This window comes from Bufo gargarizans, chromosome 11, assembly GCF_014858855.1.
Source record: "Bufo gargarizans isolate SCDJY-AF-19 chromosome 11, ASM1485885v1, whole genome shotgun sequence".
NCBI lineage: Eukaryota > Metazoa > Chordata > Amphibia > Anura > Bufonidae > Bufo > Bufo gargarizans.
Window position 1 is genome coordinate 11,565,713 of NC_058090.1, and position 20,324 is coordinate 11,586,036.

Below are 20,324 nucleotides of genomic sequence, written 5' to 3' on the forward strand. Positions count from 1 at the left end.
TTTTTGCAGCTTGGATGCGGACGAATTCACTTCAATGGGGCTGCAAAAGATGCGTTCCGTAGCCCCGCTAAAAAAATATAACCTGTCCTATTCTTGTCCGTTTTGCGGACAAGAATTGGCTTTTCTACAATGGGCCGCCCATTCCGTTACGCTAATTGCAGAAGGCACACGGACGGCTTCAGTTTTTTTTTGTGTGCATGAGGCCATAGAGCTACAAAACATACAGGGTAATACAGCGCCACATAGTGTGCCCACTGTGCTTCCCAATACTATACTGCAGAAACAGATAATCCCCCTTCCATTGCCCCCCTCTTGCCCCTACCTGGTGCTGCCTGAGGCAATCGCCTCACCTGGCCTCATTGATGATGCACCCCTTGCGCTTGTAGTCCAAACATCTAACAAATACTAGGGGCTAAATTTTTAATAAAATCACGCTAGCCATCAATGGATTATCCCTGCCATCCTTGTGCTTCCACTGTTCACCAGCTAGGAGATGCGAGAGCCAGCTGGATGCTAACCTTTACACTCCAGTCGTTGAGCCCTACATTACTTGGAACTACTGTTTATATGATTATTTGTATTTTCTTTTATATTCTTAAGCATTTCTATAGTCAGATGTTCTGTGGTTAATATTCACTGTAAGGTAGTTGAGCTCATTACGCATTATTGCCATCATTTCGGTGGAATGAAGCATGATGGGTGAGTATTACTATGGAAGGAGACATGTCTGGGGAGGTAGCAGAAGGTAGGCCAGGCACGCAGCGTCTCATCTACATTAAAAGCTACTTTATGGTGATAAAAGCTCGGTTTTAATGGGGCTGCAGACGGGATTCAGGATGGCAGGGGGAATGCATAATACTTCTGTCACATAATTCTGTCTGTGCACACTGTAATTCTTCCAAGGAATTGTCATCGTGAAATACACAAACAATTTTTGCATTTTGCAATTTCTTACTTGGATGACAGGCCATAAATCTGACATTGCAGCTTCCATGATAGTTACCATCAAGCTTGCCTAGAGTAGGGGGCAGGGAATGTTTCATTGAAGATTGGAGACCCAGAAAGCTGGGTGATGATGGGAGCGTTACTATTGGGGGTGTGGAGGTATTAGCCTTACAGACACAGTACTGTAGATAGCACATTGTTGGAGGGGGCCACTTTTTGTTGGGGTCTAGGAATTTCAAGTTGCCTCCATGGTCACATATTTACATACAGGGCCGGTTTTAGACAAATTCTGAAGTACTGTATCAACAATCACAATTATTCACTTGACGCAAGGGGAGAAGTCACCACCGTGGCCCATTTGGTTGCAGGCAGCGTCAAAATTGATGATGACATCTGGGGACCTTAGCAGATGTCAGGAAGCAGGTAAGGCCCAGTTCACGCTTCAGTTAGTTGGTCAGTTATTTCCATCAGTTATTGTGAGCCCAAACCAGTAGTGAAGCCTACTCAGGGGGCCATCTATATAATGCATTTAGCCATTGGGTTTGCCCATTGGAAGTGGCTCTTCCATAACAGGTCTCCATTCTTGCACATAGAGGGGGTCTTGAGTCAGGATCCCCTTTATGACATCCATAGACCCGAATAGAGCATATAAATATTGTACTCTGGCAGTCCCATGGAGTTGAGGGACAGTGATCATGTGTGACCATCACTCCATTCAAATGGGGGAACGTTGGGTCCCCATTATCGTGGTCGCTGACAGTGTTGAGTGAATCAAAGTCCACAAAATGGACTTAAATGAAGATAAATTCAATTCTCAGCAAAGCCGAATTTCCTTGTGCTTCGAGGTACCGAATCGATTTTACCTGAAATAGTGTAAAAAACTAAAAAAATCCATACTTACTGTACCTTATCCAATTGCCTGCCGCCATCTTGATTAAAGATATCTCTTGATTAAAAATCCCGTGCGCAGTGACATAGGACGTCATCACGCCGGCCTACGTGATGATGACGTCATCATGGGCCAGGTGAGGTTTCACGCTAGACCTGCAAGTAAATGGATGCCGGCCCGTTGCAAGTAAATGGATGAGGTAAGTAAGATTTCATTTTTAAAATGTATTTTGCACTCTATTACTGTCAGATGCCGCGATCAGCTATGCGGCATCTAAAGGGTACAATGATGGGGGCAGTGCGATTGCAGCTCCCTGTCATTGCACCCGCTACTTACAAAGAAATGCGCTTCGAGACTAAGTAAATTGTTACAAAGCGATTTTTTATTATTTTTTATTCGACAAAGCAGATGAATCGAATTTTGGAATACTCTGCTCATCTCTAATCGCCGGGAGTCCCAGCAGTCAGACCCCGGTGATCCAATTTCGTAAGTGTTTGTAATGGGCAGGGGTGCACCACCAATGAGGCCAGGTGAGGCGATCACCTCAGGCAGCACCAGGTAGGGGCAAGAGGAGGTCAGGTTAAGAAATTGGCATTTGGGGGGTGCGGTTTTAGTTTTCGTCTAAGGCAGCTGAAAGGCTAGGTGCACCCTGGTAATGGGACAACCCATTTAAAAAAGGACAACTTACTTAGTCTTCACGGATATCTCGCCCACTCTGACAATGGACTGGTATTCGTTTCGGCAGCTCTGGAAACAAACATATATTATATATATGGGACTTTATAAATGAAGTTTATTATTATTAATATCTACTTATTATGACAGTTGTGGCTGAAGATTTTGACTTTCATTTCATATGAATGGATACTAGAGATGAGCGAATCGAATCCCACGAAGTGGAATTCGATCCGAATTTCAGGATAAATTCGATTCGCCTAGAAGACGAATTTCCTAATGTTTCGTGTCAGCGAATCGATTTAACCTGAAATAATATAAAAAAACAAAAAATTCTAACTTACAGCCTTCATTTGCTTGAAGATCTCGGCCGCAATCCCGTGCGGTGCAAGATTACATCATCACGCCAGTCGTCATACGTCACCACGCCAGCCGGCGTGATGACGTGATCTCGCGCCGCACAGGATTTCGGCCGACATCTTCAAGCAAGAAGGCAGCGGCCGGCCAATCGCGAGGTCATGGAGGCGGCAAGTTTGATAAAAAAATGTATTGTTAATTTTACACTCATGTATGAACGCGGCATCTGAGGGGTACAATGACGAAGGCGGCGTAATCGCAGTTCCCTGTCATTGCACCCGCTACTTACAAAAAAATGCGCTTCGTGACGAAGTAATTCGTCACAAAGCGAATTTTTTTATTTTCAAATCAGCAAATCAGCCAAATCAAAAGAAATTCGCTCATCTCTAATGGATACAATGGAGCCGCGATCATGGACAAGTGAGCAAATTAACCCCGTACAAACACTGTGCGGCCGCAGCATCTCATGTTAATTAGCAAACACACAATTTGACAGTAAAACTCCTCGGATCTTCTCCAGCTTCTGTATTTGTTAATAATCATCTACAAATTAGCTACAGAACAAGGATTATATATATCCCATCAAAATAATAACTCATGTGCAATTATAGGAAGGAGGAAGACACAATGGTAATAAGAAGAATATAACAGGGATACAATTATACTTTATAAGTGTAGCGGTGAAACTGCGGAGGTAACTAATCCACGGGCTGGGGCGTAGCTATAAAGGAAGCAGAGGAAGCGGCTGCTTTGGAGCCCAAACTAAGAAGGAGCCCACCCAGGAGGAGGACTAAAAGATTGTATTGTCAGGGCCCCCTCAACAGTATTATAAAATGACATTATATACAGTGACACTATAGGAAACGGACGGAGCTGGTCTGAGAGAGCGATCTTGACTAGCCGCAGGGGTGGGGATTGCATGGGAAAAGGGGGCTGCGAGGAAATTGCTGGCGGTCGAGGATCCTTTCAAAGATTTGCTGTGGTGCCCAGTCATTCCTATTTACGCCAATGTCCATGGGGGTATTTACGGGGTGTTTCCGTACAGCATTATAATGTATGGGCTCCGTGTAGCAAAACTTCCTCTCGGCCGAGGTTGCGCAAGACTTCCAAAGTCGATTTATTAAAAAAATGCTGTTTCCGTAAACTGTAGCAAAACTTTGTCTCGGCCAACGTTGCGTGAGACTTTGGTGAATGACTTCGATATTCCTGTCTGCGTATTTAAAGGGTTTCTACCACTTCAGTATGACCAAATTAGCTTTCAGATATAAATCTACGTCTCAGTGGAGATTGACCCCTTTAGGCTTGAGCAGAATCGAGCTTCGGATCATTGATCCAAAGTTGATTTGTTAAAAAATGCTGTTTCCGTAAAATGCAGCAAAGCTTCGTCTCCGCGAACGTTGCGTGAGACTTTGGTGAATGACTTTGGTATTTCTATCTGCGTATTTTAAAACATTTAAAAATAGGAATCCGAAGTGGGCTTTGATACTGGTGGATAACTGGGTACCAATGCCGACTTCCTATTTTAAGATGCTTTTAAAGGGTTTCTACCACTTCAGTTTGACCAAATTAGCTTTCAGACACTAGCGATCTGCTAGTGTCTGATCTCCATAACCTTGCAATTCGTAGACCTGTGTGTGGAGCCGTTTCATTAAAAAACTAACTTTTATTCCTATGCAAATGAGCCTCTAGGTGCTATGGGGGCGTCTTTTCAGCACCTAGAGGCTCGGTCTACTCACACTGTATGCCCGCCCATCTCGTCTTGAATGCCTGCCTCCATCACAGCCATCGGACGAATTCACGCGCCTGCGCCGTTCACTTCTGTCTTCGGCGCAGGCGCAGTGAGTGAAGGCCGCTCTCCTGATGCCGGCTTCCTCACGGTGACGTAGTCGGCGCAGGCGCAGTGAGGAATCCGGCATCAGGAGCGTATCATTTACTCACTGCGCCTGCGCCGATTACAGACGTGAACGGTGTAGGCGTGTGAATTCGTCCGATGGCTGTGATGGAGGCAGGCATTCAAGACGAGATGGGCGGGCATACAGTGTGAGTAGACCGAGCCTCTAGGTGCTGAAAAGACGCCCCCATAGCACCTAGAGGCTCATTTGCATAGGAATAAAAGTTAGTTTTTTAATGAAACGGCTCCACACACAGGTCTACGAATTGCAAGGTTATGGAGATCAGACACTAGCAGATCGCTAGTGTCTGAAAGCTAATTTGGTCAAACTGAAGTGGTAGAAACCCTTTAAAAGCATCTTAAAATAGGAAGTCGGCATTGGTACCCAGTTATCCACCAGTATCAAAGCCCACTTCGGATTCCTATTTTTAAATGTTTTAAAATACGCAGATAGAAATACCGAAGTCATTCACCAAAGTCTCACGCAACGTTCGCGGAGACGAAGCTTTGCTGCATTTTACAGAAACAGCATTTTTTAACAAATCAACTTTGGATCTATGATCCGAAGCTCGATTTTGCTCAAGCCTAAAGGGGTCAATCTCCACTGAGACGTAGATTTATGTCTTTGGCATCATTATATGCTTTTATTTCTATGGCTTGATGTCACAGTAAACATGGTGACCTTTTTATGTGTGTTATTCCCATGATATGACATCATTGTGGACATGATCCATCTACTGTGACATCACTGATCTGTATTCTCCCTGTGTGTACTATCCAAGCATTGTGGCATCACTGTATACATAACCCATGTCCTGTGACATCACTGTATACAGAAATCATGTCCTGTGGCATCACTGTATACATAACCCATGTCCTGTGACATCACTGTATACAGAATTCATGTCCTGTGACATCACTGTATACAGAATTCATGTCCTGTGACATCACTGTATACAGAATTCATGTCCTGTGGCATCACTGTATACAGAATTCATGTCCTGTGGCATCACTGTATACAGAATTCATGTCCTGTGACATCACTGTATACATTACCCATGTCCTGTGGCATCACTGTATACAGAATTCATGTCCTGTGACATCACTGTATACAGAATTCATGTCCTGTGACATCACTGTGAACACCATCTCTGTACTGTGAGATTAATGTATGCAATGTCCCTTTACTGTGACATCACTGTGTGCATAACTCCTGTGCTGGCATCACTGCATCTATTGTCCCTGTACTTGTGACATCACTGTGTGTGTTATTCCTGTACTTTGATATCACTGTATCGTCCCATACAGTTTCCATGTACTGTGACATCATTGTGTTCATTACACTTGTGCTAATTATTAGGGAGACCAAAATACTCAGCTTTTCATCCTCTGATCCTGTAGCTGAGCCTGCTAATACTCATTCCAAGTTTTCCTATGGGGTCTAATTATGACTTTTTACATCCCAGAAATCCTCTAGCTTTCATAAGAATAGAGGTCATGGTATAATGGAGGTATCAGTTCAGACTGGAAATCGAGGCCACTATATGGAGAGAGCGCATAACCACACAACACTAGCGCAGTTTGGCTTCTCTATGTAGCAGTCGTATGGACAAGAAATCACTAGGCACAGACTTGTACCCAGAGGGCGGTCCTCGGGGAGTCTTAATGTAGTAGTAGTATTGGTAGTAGACTGGTAGTAGTAGTGGAAGAAGTAATTGTGATGGTAGTAGTAGTGGTAATAGTGGTAGTGATAGTAGTAGTAGTAGTGGTGATAGTAGTAGAAATAGTACCAGTTGTGGTAACAGTGGCAGTAGTAGTGGTAGAAATTGTAATAGTAGTAGCAGAAGTAGTAGTTATAGTAGTAATGGTAGAAATAGCAGTAGTAGCTGTAGCTGTAATAGTGTTAGCAGCAGTGGTAGAAATGGTAGTAGCAGTAGTAGTAGTAGTTGTAATAGTGTTAGCAGTAGTGGTAGAAATGGTAGTAGTAGTAGTAATAGTAGTAGTAGTGGTAGTACAGGTAGAAATTGTAATAGTAGTAGTTGTTGTAGTAGTAGAAGTAGTGGTTATACCAGTAGTGGTACAAATGGTAGTAGTGGTAATAGTAGTAGTAGTAGTAGTGGTAGTAGATGTAGAAATGGTAATAATAGTAGCAGTAGTTGTAGTAAAAGAAGTAGTGGTTACAGCACTAATAGTAGAAATGGTGGTGGTCGTAGTAGTAGTAGTAATAATAGTAGTAGTAGTTATAGTGGTAGTCATGGTAGTAGTAATAGTGGTAGTAGTGGTAGTAGAGGTAGAAATGGTAATAATAGTAGTAGTAGTAGTTGTTGTAGTAAAAGAAGTAGTGGTTACAGCAGTAATAGTAGAAATGGTGGTGGTGGTAGTAGTAGGACCATGTGTCTGGTCATCTTCATAGTTTATATGGAAGAAGATCCTTTGGATTTCTTAGCTACCAGGAGCTAGTGTGACTGCTGCTTTACCTGCACTGGTAGTAGCAGAAGTAGTAATAGTAGTAATTGTATAAATAATAAAATAATAATAATAATAGAAATCTATTTGTAAAGTAAATAATAATAAATAATAAAAATACTTAAAAGAAAATAATAGCAACATTAATGTGAAAAAAACTGATACAATTACAGCACACATTCCATATATAATTACTACTACTATTGCTAATTATTATTATTATTATTTTGAATGTATTAATTATAATATTTTTAAATATCAAAATAATTAAAGATTATTACTATGATACTACTACTACTACTGCTACAACTATTATTACTATTATACATGTTTATAGTGGTTTAAAAAAAAAAAAAATTTTTATATTATTTCATATTTATTTTTGCTCTTCTGGTTGGAGAAAAGAAAAACAAAAAATAATAAATAATGATAATACTGTAATATCTTCCTGCATTATTGCAGACATCTATATGATTTTTTATTAGATGATTTGATTTAGCGTTTGTTTTATACCTCCGTGGCTGTCTACTTCTGACCGTGGCTAAAGGCTCACTGATTCACTTATAATAAACACGCTTCCATTTTCTCGTATTACAGTTTTATTGCTTATGAGATCAATTCATGAACAAGGACCCTGACATGAAATGCTACCTGCCTCCTGCTTGTCCAGCCTCCTTCTTTACAAAGGCAAACACTGAGCATGGACACATCCTGCCTGTCACAACCATCACTGCTTATGTAATAAAGGGGAGCGATTGCTGAGGGTCCCTATCACCGGCTGTAACCTGGCAAGGGAGCAGATAGCAGCAGGAAGACATAAATAAGCTCAGGACCAATATAGAGAGGTCAAGAGAGTCCCATGGACCTACAATAAAGAGATGTGATAATAGAGAGAATCAATGCTCCACACTCAGGCCCCGATGTCCAGGATCAGGTACCTTCATCTATCATGTAAGATGCGGCAATATGGTTATCATGATGTTACAGCTGCACTGGAATATTAAGGGATACTGACAGTCATTACTGCAGAGGTAGATTTTATGTGCTGCACCTGATGACAGACATCCGCTATTAATCGTCATACAATGCTATTCAGTTTTGCCACTACCACTGACTAAGTAGAAGTACCATACAGTGCTTAAGTAATACCAATAAACAGTGAAGAAATAATACCAAAATAGAGCGCTCAAATACAAAATATACATAAATCTTTCAAATGTATGTATGCTAATATCAGAAGCCTGACTAATAAAACTGGGGAACTGGAATTAGTGATGTGTGAGGAGGACTATGACATAGTGGAAATAACGGAAACACGGCTGGAGGATAGCTATGACTGGGCAGTTAATGTACAAGGTTACAGTCTGTTTAGAAAGGATCGCCAAAACCGGAGAGGGGGAGGCAGACGCCTTTATGTAAAGTCCTGTCTAAAGCCCACACTCTGAGAAGATATAAGTGAGGGACATGAACATGTGGAGTCACTGTGGGTAGAAATACATGGAGGCAAAAAAATAATAAATTACTAATAGGAGTTTATTATAAACCACCTAATATACCAGAGTCCACTAAACGAGATAGACGAGGCGGCAAATCACAATGAGGTGGTTATTATGGGGGACTTCAACTACCCAGATATAGACTGGGAAACTGAGAGCTGTACATCTCATAAAGGAAACAGGTTCTTGGCAATAACCAATGACAATTACCTCTCCCAACTGGTTCAGGACCCGACTAGAGGGACGGCCATATTAGACTTAGTATTAACCAATAGGCCTGACAGAACAACAGACATGCAGGTCGGGGGACACCTGGTAAATAGTGACCAGAAAGTAATGACCTACTAATTCAAAAAAGTGTTTCTTCAGGGACTAACAAAAATACCAAACTTCAAAAAAGCTAAATTTAGCCAAATAAGAGAGGCCATAGGCCTAACTAACTGGGACAAAGTCCTCAAAAATAAAAAATACCACCACAAAATGGGATATTTTTAAAAGCATCCTAAAATCTAATTGTGAGAGGTACATACCGTATGGAAATAAAAGGTTAAGGAACAAGAAAAAAACTATGTGGATTTATAGAACTGTAAAGAAAGCAATGACAAAAAGAAAGTGTTTAAATCACTAAAACAGAGGGTAGCGAGGAAGCACTGAAAAACTATAAGGAAAAAAATAGAATATGTAAAAAACAAATAAAAGCAGCCAAACTAGAGACCGAGAGATTAATTGCCAAAGAGAGCAAAACTAACCCTAAAATGTTTTTCAATTATATAAAAATGGTAAAAACTATAAATCTGAAGGTGTCGGCCCTCCACAGAGTAAAGAAGGGGAAGTTGAAGAGAGCGACGAGGAGAAAGCAAAGCTATTAAATATTTTTTTCTCCACTGTATTCACTGAAAAAAATAGACTGTCAGATGAAATGCAGAATGTAAAAGTAAATTCCCCATTAAAAGTGACCCAGGAAAAAGTACAGCGGCATCTTAAAAATATTAAAATAGACAAATCGCCAGGACCAGATGGCAGACATCCCTGCATCCTAAGAGAATTAAGTAATGTTATAGCCAGACCCTTATTTACAATATTTAACCAGTTCCAGACTAGGCCATTTACCCCCTTTCTGACCAGGCCTAATTTTGCAAATCTGACATGTCATTTTATGTGGTAATAGCTTTGGAACACTTTTATTTATCCAAGCCATTCTGAGATTGTTTTCTTGTGACACACTGTACTTCATGAATCATGAAGTAAATTTGAGTCAATATATTTCACCTTTATTTATGAAAAAATACATTTGAGTCAATATATTTCACCTTTATTTATGAGAAAATCCCACATTTTGAAAAAATTCACAATTTTCTGCATTTTGATTTCTCTGCTTTTAAAACAGAAAGTGATACCTCGTAAAATATTCATTAATTTACATTCCCCATATGCCTACTTTATATTGGCATCATTTTGTAAATGTAATTTTTTTAGGACTTTAGAAGGCTTAGAATTTTAGAAGCAACTCTTAAAATGTTTAAGAAAATTTCCAAAACCAATTTTTATAAGGACCAGTTCATATCTGAACTCACTTTGTGGGTCTTACACAGTGGAAACTCCCCATAAATTACCATATTGTAGAAACTGCACCCTTCAAGCTACTCAAAACTGATTTTACAAACTTTGTTAACCCTTTAGGTGTTCCACAAGAATTAAAGGAAAATGGAGATGAAATTTCAAAATTTCACTTTTTGGCAGATTTGCCATTTCAATCCAAAACTTAATATTTATTACCCTGATTCTGCGGTTTACAGAAACACCCCGCATGTGGTCATAAACTGCTGCATGGGTACACGGCAGGGCGCAGAAGAAAAGGAGCACCACATGATTTTTAGATGCCATGTGCCATTTGAAGCCTCCCTGATGCACTTTTACAGTAGAAACTCCCAAGAAGTGACCCCATTTTGGAAACTAGGGGATAAGGTGCCAGTTTTATTGGTACTATTTTTGGGTGCATTTGATTTTTAAAAAATTTATTTTATGGGGCAAGGTGACCAAAAAATTGTTTTTTTAGCACAGTTTTTATTTATTTTTACAGCATTCACCTGAGGGGTTCAGTCAAGTGATATTTTTATAGAGCAGATCGTTTCGGATGTGGCGATACCTAATATGTATACTTTTTATTATTTATTTAAGTTTTACACAATAATAGCATTTTTGAAACAAACAAAAATATGTTTTATTGTGTCCATGTTCTGAGAGCTATATTTTTTTTATTTTTTTAGCGATTTTCTTATGTAGAGGCTCATTTTTTGCGGGAGGAGGTAACGGTTTTATTGGTACAATTTTGTGGAACATACGCCTTTTTGGTTACTTGGTGTTGCACTTTTTGTGATGTAAGGTGACAAAAATGGCTTATTTTGACGTTGTTATTTATTTTTTATGGTGGTTATAGGACTGGGTTGATCATGTGATATATTTATAGAGCCGGCCATCATGTATGCGGCAATACCAAATATGCCTATTTTATTGTATTTTTTTCTATTTTTAACATCTTTTTTAATTGGGGATTATTATTTTTTACATTACAAAGCTTTTTTTTCTTTTAACACTTTATTTTTAATTTTTATTTTTATTTACACTTTGCGTCCCCCATAAGGTCATACAAGACCTCTGGGGGACATTTCACTTAACTTTTTTATTTTTTTCACTCTTGATTTCTCCTGTAACTGGGGCTGACATAGTAGCCCCAGTTACAGTGGAAATACAGCCCCCAGAGAGACTGTACAGCACAATACAGCGCTGTACAGCCTCAGTGCAGGGCTGATCAAGGTCTCTGAAAGACTCAACAGCTCCTACACTTACCTGGCCCCGATGCTCTCATGACCACCGATCTAGAAGGCAGGAACACCTGGGAACTGTCCCTGTCTTTTCCCTGGGGTGCCTAACTGTCACTGACAGCCGGCCCCCCGTTCGGCAGCTGCAGAATTAGCGTGCAGCTACAATCTCTGAATGGACGTTTTAGAACTTCCATTTAGAGATAAACAATTGCCCATAGGACATTTATATCCTAGGGGAGTTCCTGAAGTGGTTAAGGACCCTATACTGACAGGAAGTGTTCCACGGGATTGGTGCATAGCAAATGTGGTGCCAATATACGGGATTGGTGCATAGCAAATGTGGTGCCAATATACGGGATTGGTGCATAGCAAATGTGGTGCCAATATTCAAAAAGGGTCCAAAAACAGAGCCTGAAAACTATAGGCCGGTAAGTTTAACATCTGTCGTGGGTAAACCGTTTGAAGGTTTTCTAAGAGATGCTACCTTGGAGTACCTCAATGAAAATAAGCAAATAACACCATATCAGCATGGCTTCACGAGGAATCAGTCATGTCAACCTAATTGAATCAGTTTCTATGAGGAGATAAGTTCTAGACTTGACAGCAGCGAATCAATGGATGCCGTATATCTGAAAATGAATGCTCGGACTGGGAGAAAACGTCTGTATGTGGGTAAGTAACTGGCTCAGTGATAGAAAACAGAGGGTGGTTATTAACGGTACACACTCAGATTGGGTCACTGTCACTAGTGGGGTACCTCAGGGGTCAGTATTGGGCCCTATTCTCTTCAATATATTTATTAATGATCTTGTAGAAGGCTTACACAGAAAAATATACATTTTTGCAGATGACACTAAACTGTGTGAGTTTAGTGTAAGTAATTAACACAGAAGAGGACAGTATACTGTATATATACTACAGATGACAGCATACTGCAACAGAGGGATCCTGATAGATTAGAAGCTTGGGCAGATAAGTGGCAGATGAGGTTTAACACTGACAAATGTAAGGTTATGCACATGGGAAGGAATAATGCAAGTCCCCCGTACATACTAAATGGTAAAACACTGAGTAACACTGACATGGGAAAAGACCTAGGAATTTAAGTGAATAGCAAACGAAGCTGTAGAAACCAGTGTCAGGCAGCTGCTGCCAAGGCCAATAAGATAATGGGTTGCATCAAAAGGGGCATAGATGCCCGTGAGGAGGTGGTGATGGTGAGTTCACTAAAAGAGTTCAAGAGGGGCCTGGATGTATTTCTGGAGTGTAATAATATTACAGGCTATACTTACTAGAGAGGGGTCGTTGATCAAGGGAGTTATTCTCATTGCCTGATTGGAGTCGGGAAGGAATTTTTTTCCTCTAAAGTGGGGAAAATTGGCTTCTACCTCACAGTGTTTTTTTTTTGCCTTGCTCTGAATCAACTTGCAGGATAACAGGCCGGACTGGATGGACAAATGTCTTTTTTCGGCCTTATATACTATGTTACTATGTAATACCAACATAAAGTGCTCAATTAATATCAATATACAGTGCTCAAATATTACCATACATTGTTTAAATTAAATATACATACAGTGCTCAAATTTCACCAAATAGTGTTAAAACAATACCACCATACGGGCGCCAGAACTGCATGGCTGTGTCTTGCTGAGCTCCGTACACTGACCTGCCGAGATTCCAGCTTACTTCAGCGTTAGAGACCAGCAACATGGTTAAAATTGGAGGGCAAAGACCCACTGACCAAGGGGCCATCCCTAAAGCAGCAAACCCAAACTCCGGTATGGCTAAATACCTTAAAAAACAGACCTCAGGCCCTGAAGCTACCGTCTCCAAGATGGCGCCGACGGCTGACCGCGCTCCACACAGCGGAGAAGAAGCCCAATCAGAGGGAGAAAGTGAGTCCGGAGATGCATCTCTTACCCGTGACCTCCCGGTGTCTAGAGCGTTTATAAAACAAGCGCTAGCTGAAGCGCTCACACCCCTGCAGCAAGAGCTGGCCGGTCTGACGCAGGAAATCCTCCATGTGGGTCATAGAGTGGAAGCGCTTGAAGCCACTCAATCAGCGTCGCTGGATCACAGTGCAGCTATGGCGCGCTCCTTGTCGGTGTGCCAAGGACACATCAATGCTCTATATGTCAGCCTGGAAGATCAAGAAAATCGGGGCCGCAGGAATAACCTGCGTTTCAGAGGTGTTCCGGAAACGGTGGCTAATGAGGACATTGTTCCTACCATTCTAACCATAGTCACCTCGATCCTAGATGGCGACGATCTTTCTCCTATGGTCATTGAAAGGGCTCACAGAGCGTTGAGACCCAAACCTAAAAGCAACGAACCCCCCAGAGACATTATATGTCGCTTTCTTAACTTTGGGGACAAAGAAAAGATTCTTACAGCGGCAAGGTCCATGAAGAATGTTTCTTTTGAAAATAACCAGATCTCTATCTTCCAAGACCTTGCTCCGGTCACTCTCCAGAAGCGCAAATTCCTAAAGCCGCTCACCGACTTCCTCCGAGAAAAGCGCATTCCCTACAGATGGACCTTTCCTTTCGGGATAGCCTTTAACTTCTCCGGAAAAGCCTTCAGGATTTCTTCTCATGAGGACCTGCAGGATTTCTTTTCCTCAGCGGACATTCCTCCCATGGATATCGCTAGTTGGGACTCGGTGACAAATATCGCATCTCTTCCAGATATTCCAAAGATGACGCCTTGGGAGAGAGTCGGTACTCCGAAACAACAGAGGCTGAAGAGACGGAGCAGCCTATTGACCCCCAAGAAAATCGCATGGTCTTTTCATTAATGTAGCTTGTTAACCTCTCATTTTCTTCCCTCCGCTACTTTCACACCCATCCTCTCTCTTTCCATAACTTTCACTTCCCTACCCCTCACCCTAACAAGCTCTGGTCTCTAGATCTAGATCTGTTCTAATTGATGTCCTTATATATGAGGATACTTCCTCTTTTTCCCCCCTGATACTAATTCATCATTGTTTAGGTATTTATCTGCCTATACATTTCACAAATGTTACCTGAGTTGGTTGCCTTTGAACGACCCTGTTTTGATAGTTATTTTCTGTTATGTTTTTGTTTTATTGTGACACAGTACACCCTGAAATTATGGTCTCCTTTCTTGGAGAGTCATATATTTGCCCTTATGAGACACCTGACCCCCCTGTCACTATTCCGCGTCCCCCCCCCCCCCCGCATTTAAACCACCATGACAGATTTCACTTTATCTTCCTTCAACGTGAAGGGTTTGAGATCCCCCTCTAAAAGGACCCAGATTCTTTCCCTTTTGTGGAGAGAAAAATGTTCAGTTATTTTCCTTCAGGAAACACACTACAAACAAGGGAAGTTCCCTGATCTTTCCCATTCCAGATTTCCCGTCTGGTTTCATAGTGGCTCGGATGGGGCGTCCTCCAGGGGTGTCAGCATTGGCTTCAAAAGAAACACCCCTTTCCAATACTCCTCACATTCTGCGGATACTGAGGGGAGATTCCTTATTGTGAAAGGTCTTATAGGCCACAAAATGTTTACGTTGGTAAATATATATGCTCCTAATTATAACCAGGTCCCTTGGCTCCTCAAAATTCTCTCCTTAATTGAAGAAACTAGAGAAGGAACAGTTATTTTAGCTGGTGATTTTAACTTGGCGTTACACCCGCCTTCAGACACTTCCTCTAAAAAATCCTCTGTCCCTATCAAACTTCTTAAAAAACTGAAGAGAAAATTGCATGTATTGGGTCTCGTTGATGTGTGGAGGTGTTTGAACCCATCCACAATTGATTATACCTTTTACTCTGCTCCAGGTCATTCTTACAGTAGGATTGACTACGTCTTCATACCTAAAGATTTTCTACATCTCTCCTCCAACCCGAAAATTGGAGATATCACCATATCGGACCATGCCCCAGTGTTTTGCTCCTTTCACACCCAGCCTGGCTCTGGTAAGTCTACTAGCTGGAGATTAAATGAATCCATATTGAGCGATGATAGACATGTAGCACACTTCACCTCCCTGCTGCAACACTATTTTAGAGAGAACGACTCTCCTGATATATCCCCTCACACTTTATGGGATGCACACAAAGCCTACATTCGTGGTCACTTCATTAGTAAATGTTCCCATTTAAAAAAGGTCACAGATCAGCATTTTTCCTCGATTTTAGACCGTATTCACACTTTAGAGAATCTTCACAAACAGTCCCTGGACCCCCAGCACCTTTCTGATCTTTCTACCCTCAGATCAGAGCTCAAAAACCTGTTAAATAAAAAGTCAGCCAAAATTTACCTTTCTTCCCAACATAAATTCTATGCTCACGGCAATAAGGCCTCCAGATTTATGATGAACCGTTTGAAGAAGAGGAAAAACGCTAGATATGTTACTTTGATCAAGTCTCCTCAAGGACACCAATCTATTTCCCCTGAGTCCATTGCGGATCAGTTTAAGCTTTTCTATAATGACCTTTATAATTTAGCCCCTCCCTCTGGCTCGCCTTCTCATGCTAAATCATTTTTTGACTCTCTTAACTTGCCTTCCCTAACCATGGCCCAACAATTGGATATCTCAAAACCTTTTACTAGCACTGAATTTTCTATTGCCTTGAAATCCTCCCCTAAAAACAAATGTCCTGGTCCCGACGGTCTCCCAACAGCCTACTATTCGGCTTTCTCTGACACTTTAGTTCCTTATCTTATTCGGGTATATAATCAAACACTTTCCAATGTCCCTCTCTCATCCGATATGACGAGGGCTGTGATTACGATTATACCTAAAGAAGGTAAAGACCCCTCCAATTGCGCAAATTATAGGCCTATTTCACTCTTGAATATAGACTTGAAACTATTAGCTAAAATGTTGGCGACCAGAATTCAGTCTATTCTCCCTGACTTGGTCCATCCCGACCAAGTTGGATTTATCAAAGGGAGAGAGGGAAAGGACAATACGACCAAAGTTTTAAATGCCCTTTTCTTTGCCTCCAACAAAAAACTCCCATTGGTTCTTCTAGGTACAGACGCGGAAAAGGCATTTGATAGGATTGACTGGTCCTTTATCAGGCTCACCTTAAGGAAATTCAATTTTCCAGAATCTTATATACATGCTATTTTTGCAATGTACAATAATGCCTCCGCCTCTGTCCTAGTAAATAACCAATTGTCCAACTGCTTTCTGATCCGGAATGGAACTCGTCAGGGATGTCCTCTTTCCCCCCTTATTTTTGTTTTAGTTATGGAAACCCTCTTACAGGCCCTTAGACAAGAAGACTCGATTAGAGGTCTAAAGGTGGGCCTTCACGAATGTAAACTAGCTGCTTTTGCAGATGACTTATTGATTTTAACAACCAACCCCCTTACCTCGATGCCTAAGATTCTCACTATATTAGATACCTTTAGTTCACTCTCTAACTTTAAAATCAATCCCCACAAATCGCAGATCCTACATTTGGGTCTATCCACTACCACCATCAAACGTTTACAGGCAAATTCCCCTTTTAATTGGTCAACTCAACTTATCTCCTATCTAGGAATCAAAATAAATGCCCACCTACCTGACCTTTTCAATTTAAATTATACACCCTTGCTGCATTCTATCACCGCTCAATTGGAATCTCTCGAGGGCCACTTTCTGTCCTGGTTTGGGCGGAAAAATATGGTGATGTCTTTAATTCTTCCTAGACTTACATATCTTTTTCAAGTCCTCCCCATTGAAATACCTCAAATTTTCCTTAGGAGACTAAATACCCTCATCAGCCGCTTTATATGGGAAAAGAGGAAACCCAGAATTTCCATAGCGACGCTCACTAAATCTAAACGGTTCGGTGGAATAGGTCTACCCAATCCTGAGCTTTATCTAAAGGCAATACATCTATGTAGGATAATTGATTGGATCCGCTCCCCTCCTAACAAATTTTGGGTCTATATGGAATCTGCTAATTTTGATTCCTCCCCTAGATCCCTGCTACTGTCAGGGAAACCCCTCATTCCACTCCCTCGAATGCCCAATCCTTTAATTCGCTCATCTATTAAGGTATGGAACTGGTTTTCGTCCAAATACAGTGACCAACTCCCCTTGACGGCCCTCCTTGAAACTAAAGATCTTTTTTCCTTGGCTCCATCTGTGATAAGATCCTCCACTCCCTCCCAGCTCAGGGACTCAAACATTCCCATATCAGGTTTAATAGATAAAGATGGGTGTGTCCTCCCGGAGCCGGCCCTGATATCTGCTCTGGATACCTCCCCTAATTTCCTCACTCTTCAATATCTCAAAAAAGAACTACTTAACCTCTCCCGTTCCCTACCCAAGGATCACTCTCCCTCTTGGTTTGAGAGTTTACTTTCCTCTGTCAAATACCCTCCCAAATTGATTTCTCTCCTCTACAAAAAGATTATTGACCCACCTACTAAGGTCAAACCCTCCTTTATAGGTTATTGGGAGAGGGACCTAGATAAGCAATTTTCGGAGAAAGAGATCGATTCATTACTCATCGCTCCTCATAAGGTCTCTAGATGTGTTCGAGTTCAGGAGAACGGATACAAAATCCTGTCGAGATGGTACAAAACCCCTGACAAAATTTCTATCCTTTACCCTGACGTCTCAGATATGTGTTGGCGGTGCGGATCAGAAAAAGGCACCTTCTTTCACATATGGTGGGAATGCTCCCATATTTCAATATGGTGGAACCAAATCTTCCGAGCCTGTAACACTATCTGCGACTCGAGCGTGTCCTGTTCTCCTGAACTTGCTCTGCTATCTTTAGGCCTATTTAGGTTAGATAAATGTCATGGATTATTAAAGTTTTTGCTCGCGGCTGCCCGCCTTCTGGTTCCCACCATGTGGCGTACTTCTGAAGTCCCTTCCCTGGACCAATGGACATCTAGGGTTGATCAAATATACCGTCTGGAGGAATTGTCTAACTGGGAACTAGGGACGAGAAAGAAATTTCTTGCAACTTGGTCTGCTTGGAGGAGTTATAGAGGTTTTTCGTAGTCCTATCAGATCTGCTTTTCCTCTTTATGTTTTTTAGGCCCTTTCCTCTGTGGGTTCGATGTTTTGCTATTAAGCTGAAGCCTTCAGATAGTAATTTTTCAGCTTTATTATACTTGAGCGTTAATTTTTAGTGGTTTGACCATCTATATGTAAAGCCTATATATATTGACCTCCATGTACGCTCTATCGCTTGTACTTTTTGATGTTTCTCTTTGGCTTCATTCCTCTGCTGCGTCAGAGGTTTAGACTCACTCTCAGCGATGTACTGTGATTGTCACCCTATTGTTTATATATATGAAAAAACAATAAAAATTGTTTAACAAAAAAAAAAAAAAAAAAAAAAAAAAAACAATACCACCATACAAAGCAAAAATGATGCCACTATACTCACCATACTCAATTAATACCAACATTAATACCACCTTACAGTGACAAATGATACCACCATACATTGACCAAATAATGCAAGTATACTGTGACAACACTACCACACAATGATGAAATAATACCAACATACAGTGCTCATTAAATTGTCACCTACTGTAAATGTTTGCCTGAGGGGAAAAAGTAATGCAGTAATCACAATACCTATCTGATGGTCTGCATTTAAGTAATTGCCTCCAGTGAGAGTTTGCTGGGCATGCATGCGTTCTGAGTGGGCAGGGGGGAGTTAGAAAAACTAATTGGGTTTGTTGGAACAGCCCAATCCTTTATTCCCTGACGTCCCCCATTGTGTGACAGACAGAATATAGTGTGTCAGTCCTGCAGTAATCAGTGGGTTTTGCCAACATTAATCTAATATGTATGGCCAGTTTAATGGGGTATTCTGGGGGTCCTCAGGATAGGTCATCAATCTCAGATCAGCAGGGATCCGACTCTCAGCACCCACGCTAATCAGCCATTTGAAAAGGGTATGGCCTCCTCTCAGCTTACCAAGCACAGTGCCATCCATTGTATAGTGGCTGTGCTTGGTATTGCAGCTCAGTCTTACTCGAATGGGACTGAGTTGTTCCTAGGCCGTGTGACCAATGGATGTGCAGTTGTGGTGCTAGAACAGCTGATCTGTGGAAATACTGGGAGTCGGACCCCCAGACGTATCCTGAAGATAGACCATCATTATTAACCACCTGTTGAAAGGGGTTCTCCAGGACTAAAATACTGGTGGCATGTCCTTAGGCTAGGAGCTCCATATCAGATCATAGGGGGTGACTCCCAGCACGCCCACCAGTCAGCTGACTGAAGGGATTGGCGTTACAGCTCACTACAGATAGCTTAAAAGGGACTCATCTGCAGTACCTGGCACAGCCACTATCAAAAGTATTGTCTGATAATCGGTGAAAGGGAAGAGGCGCTCGGTTGTGCGTGCAGACCCTGAAAATCCAGAAAATACCTTTTACTGGATGTATTTGCACTAACTGGTAGGACTCTATAATCACCATCTAGTGATAAGATCACTTTAAAAAAACATCTTCATGTGCAATCCTTAAAGGCTATGTTTACCTTTGGGGGCATATTGTTTTATTAATGTAATGAACTAATTTTAGGCTAAAAATAATTTTTTTCAATTGTTTTTTTTTTTAAATATTGAACCCCTTTCTCTGTACTGTCTTGAGATTCTTTAGTAGCAGTCTCTGTATTTTTATTCTGTCCCATCAGCCAGCTAATCTGACGAGCTACTTATCTCTGATCTCTGACCTTATAAACACTCATTATAGCTCAATTCTTATCTTACTGAATGTGACTTAAATAAGTGTATATGACCCTTTAAGTAATTTAGAGATAAGGTTTATTAGATA